Source organism: Solanum dulcamara, chromosome 1, assembly GCF_947179165.1.
Source record: "Solanum dulcamara chromosome 1, daSolDulc1.2, whole genome shotgun sequence".
NCBI lineage: Eukaryota > Viridiplantae > Streptophyta > Magnoliopsida > Solanales > Solanaceae > Solanum > Solanum dulcamara.
The window spans coordinates 11,522,729-11,527,615 of NC_077237.1; positions in this window are offsets into that span (position 1 = coordinate 11,522,729).

Genomic DNA, 4,887 nt, shown 5'->3' on the forward strand with positions numbered 1-4,887 from the left:
AGACTTTTTACACATTCAAGCAAAAGAAACTAGGGCTAAGAAGAGGAGAAAGGCTAGTGTTCAAGGATTTCAAGCTAGAATCTTGCCAGTTTGATTGTTTGTCTTCATCCCAGGTATGTAAGTCTAAACTAAAGCATTGACCTTGTTCTTCCATGTGCCCCATGATTGTGATAGGTTGAATTGTGAATGAATTGAGTTCCCATAATTGTGTTTCTTGAGAATTTCCTTAAATTTAACATATTTTACATAATATGGTGTAATTGATGTTTTTTATGAACTTTTTTATTGAACAAATAATTTTAAACTATTTATTTTATAAATCCTAATAGTATTTTGACTAATATTGGATGTATATGCCTAAGGATTGAATCTAGATCCTTGAACTTGTGAATGCATGATTACAATTGGAATGTGAGCATGATGATAGTCTTGATAAAACTTGATAGTCCTTCATATCTTCATAATTGGACCCAATTGAATGGTCTCAACTAGATGTTGTCATAAATGATTGTCCCAACTACTATTAAATGATTGGGAATGATTGGATGACGGATTGGTTGAAAGGATTGATTGGATAAAACTAATGAACTGATAAAAGTCCATATGAGACTTGTTGATTGGTTTAATTGGGATTCATTGTCTTATGAGCATTGAGTATCGGAAGGAGTATCGAGCACCAAATTGGGTAAAAGTAGGTAATAACTCGAACTCAATAACTACGTCGCCAAACGTAGGAGAGAATTAAATCGTTAAAGTCGGATGTCTCCCTAATTTATTATCCTGAAAAGATAGGAGTTGATTAATTGTTGGATTCAGATTGGTAGATTTGTTCTTTACCCTAGCAAGGTATTGGATGGTTGTGGAAACAGTAACGAGCTTTTTGTGCGTTCACTGGCTTATAAGTGATTGTTATTGGATAAGAGAAACTATCATATAGGACTTGATAATAATCTATTGGATTGGATTGAATTGAATTGGATTGTATATGATTGGTCTCTGTTTAAACCATACTCTTTCTTCAGACTTATGACATCTTGATTGAATTTCTCATCTTTCTGATTTTAGATATCTGAACTGGTATTACTATACCTTGATACACATTTCATTCTGCCATATTACATACTCGTATATTTTACGTACTGACGTCCATTTGGGCTTGCATCATTTCATGATGTAGAGATAGGTTCTAGATATCATCAACACGCGCACCATTGAAGATTTTTTTCCACAATCCAGATGATTGGTGAGTGTTCCCTCTTCCGAAGGATACCACTCTTTTATCATCTAGCTTTAGAGTTTAGACTTTTACTTTTATTTTGGTTAAGGTAAAGATGAACCTATCATTGGCACCACTTAGACAGTTGATAGAGGCTTCATAGACTAGATTGTTGACTTGTTGATTAGATATTGTTTTTTGGCTAGTTTCAGTCATACTAGTCTTATTAATTGAATTAGATAGATTGTTGGCCTTTGGCCTTATTCTATAAGTTATCTATTTGATTATCATGTTGAGCTATTTTCTTGATGAGTTAAGTCTTCCACAGATAGAGTGTTGATTGAATAATTGTGTGAATATGCCAAGTGATTTACTTGTGGACTAGCAATATTCTCTCAGTACTGGTCACGCCTAGGGTACCCTCTTGGGGCATGACAAACTTGATATCAGAGCACAGAGTTTAAGAGTCATAGAAAGTCTATGAAGCCATGTCTAGTAGACTCTTATTTATGGGTGTGTTGTACACCACACTTATAATCAGGAGGCTATAGGACATTAGGAATTGTTTTACTTCTTTCATATTCTGAGTTTGTGCGATAGAGTTTAACTCTATAAAAGTTCCTTTTCTAATTAGTGCATTGCTAAAATCCATTAGACTACCCCTCACACTCAAGGTGGTTGGAACAGTAAAGCTCAAATACTTATTGATGAGTTACTTCTTTTAGATAAAGTATTCATAGGTTAAATATATTGTACCAAACTTGAGATGAGTTGATTAGTGTGCACAAGTCTATTGATTTGAAATAATGCACCCTTATTCATATGAATCGTGCGTTGAGCCAGAGCAAGAAGTATTTCCATATCTTTTCTCTAAAACCTTACTTCAGATGTTATCCTCAAGAAAAAAGTTATGTCTCTAAATTATTAGTGTCACCATCCGAGGGAATGTGATTTGAGGCATGGTAACTATGATTCGTAGAATAATCCTAGAGCTAGAAAGATGGAGTTAGAGGAGTAGAAACTAAATAGTGAGAACGGTGGTTGATTGAGGCATGTACCTAGATTTAGGTATCTATAAGGTAAGCAATGGGGTTAGAAGTCAAGTCCCTTTGACTTTGACTAAAGATATAGTAAGTATCATCTAGATTTGATGATAGAAGGTAGAGGAAGAGTTGTTGGTTAGAATGAGTTAGAGTATACTTGAACCAATAGAGGAGTTTTATGTTGAGGTTTCTTTGTGTTAGTAAATACCTAGTATAGGTGTTGAACGAAAGGGAGGAGTAGTCATGAGATGATAGATCTAAGTTAGGCTTATGATTTTGAAGAGAGAGCCTCATGTTATTTAGAGGTATATGAATATAACTAGGCAATGAGGTTTAATAAATGGGTAAATATCACTTACGTTATGAAAGGAGACAAGGAGATAAATTGTAATTAGACAGACAGTGAGACGAGGATCGATTACTTGTCATGAGGTCTTAGTAGGATGTTTCTTAATTTCACCTAGTATTTGTAAGTTGGTATAGTATGTGAGCAGTGTGTGATGTGTGTGTTAATACTAGACCCTAATCTTACATTTGAGATGAGTGGTGTGAATAAAGAGGGGATAACATTATGAGTGTGATACTACTAGTTTTAAGATTTAATTTAGTAGGCTTAACATGGCGTATGCGAGAGATTAAGCTATTAACATGCGAGGAGTGTGTGTTATAATGGAGGTTATGTGACCCTTAGATGTAAATTGTAAATTGAGGCTAACTAATTAGGTAAGAAGAGGACTAAGATGTGTATTGAGGTAGTATAAAGTTCTATGAGGCTCTAATTTTATGAGTTACTTTGGGTGATTGGTTAGTATCCTTTAGCTGCTAATGTGGATAAGGTTGGATTTGAGTTTTTCTTTCTATTTAGTATCCATAAGAATTGGGTCGAAGTGAGTTGTATATAGATAATGATTAGTCTCCTATTATAGTTCAAGCCTCCTTCAATTAGGTATATGTGAACCTAACAGATAAGTGTTAGCGAGCTAAGAAGGAGAATTCAAACCATTAAGAGTTGATTAATGTGACTTTATAAGGTGATATGGGTGATAATTATAGAAATACTTCTATAGAAATAGGAAGAAGTTAAGAGAAGCATCTCAGAAAGAAGCCCTAGGAGGAATCTTAGTACCTACACTTAGAGAGTTCAGTAGACATGAGATTAACATTTTCTGAGTATTAGAGTAAAGTGAATATAAACCAGTTTAGAGAATGTGGAATAGGTCCATAGCCTTAGAGTGTCGGCTTCAAACCTAAGGGGGAGATAATAAGTTGAGGAACTAAGTCGAGTGTTGAGGATCAGATAGTGATATGTCCAGAAAGAGTTATGTAGATATATCAATTCATTTATATTCTAGCGTATTCCTCAAATTTTAATCGTTATAACATCCTGTTGATGTCTCGTATATTAGAATTATGTCCATGATCAATGCTTATACACTTCAGACAAATTTACACCTATGTTCCATTCCATGAACTCATGATATGCCCTAAAGGTCTAGAGAAATCATGTTCCAACATGAATGTTCTCTGATTAGATTTTCTGAATGAATCGTGCTTATGATCTTTTGCTCTTAGCCTTTTAGTGAACTTTTCTGATAGCAATATTGATGATAGTAGATGAGTTATGGCAGATGGGAGAGAGTGGGTGTTCCTTATTATTATAGTTGTGGTATGCTTATTCCATTTAATGTTATAGAGATGGAGGAAGAACGAGATGAGATCTTGTTGTGTGTAATTAACAGGTAAGAGTATATTGGTGTACCTCTTGGTAGAAGTTAATGCAATTGATGGTGTAGAGATGCTAAGATTGACATGAGAATTCTTAAAATATGTTGACTTCAAAGAAGCCATAAAGTGATTCGAATAAACGGCTTGAATGAGTGGTTGTTGTTATGTGAGTGATTGCAATAGGCTAGTAATGTCCTCTTGTAAAGTTTTCAAGTAAGTGTATTGGGATGGTTATAGAACTAGGCTTGAATGTGGTAATGATGACATGTGGATGAATGCACAATGCATTAGGTGCTTCTTGATTTGAACTTGAGGTTGGTTAAATGTAATGGAAATAAGTAGTACTCTTGAGATGAGGTTCTCTATAGAGGTATAGAACATGAAGCACGTGGTTTAGATTAGCATAATTAAATTATGTGTAGTACCCTGTGACTTAGAATTAGGCTTCAACATAATAAGATCATTCAAATAGACTTGGAGTCCTAGGCCATAGTGAAGGTAGTCATATGTATCCTTGTGGGAGTTATGAGTTGCAGCCGAGAAAGAGTTGTATATAGAAAGAAGTGTATTTAATCTCGAAAGCTATCAGTCATGTCGCTTAATTCATAGTTTCCATACTCTTACATCAAGCTCATAAGCCTCATTCTCGAAGTTATGAGAAATTTCAATGGAAACGTTAGAGATTATAGCCATCCTCTCATTTTTTTCTTCAGCGACGATGTTGAAGGTAATATTCCTGTTCCTATCTTTGAGATAGTAGCTTCTTGAGTTTAAGTAACTAAGTGAGTTATTCACGAGCTTGAGTCTTTGAGTTCTTGTATTGCATTCGTGCCTTCCAATGATGATATTGATGGTAATATACCTTTCTCCTATCTTAGAGTTGATGTTTATTCCGAGTTTAAG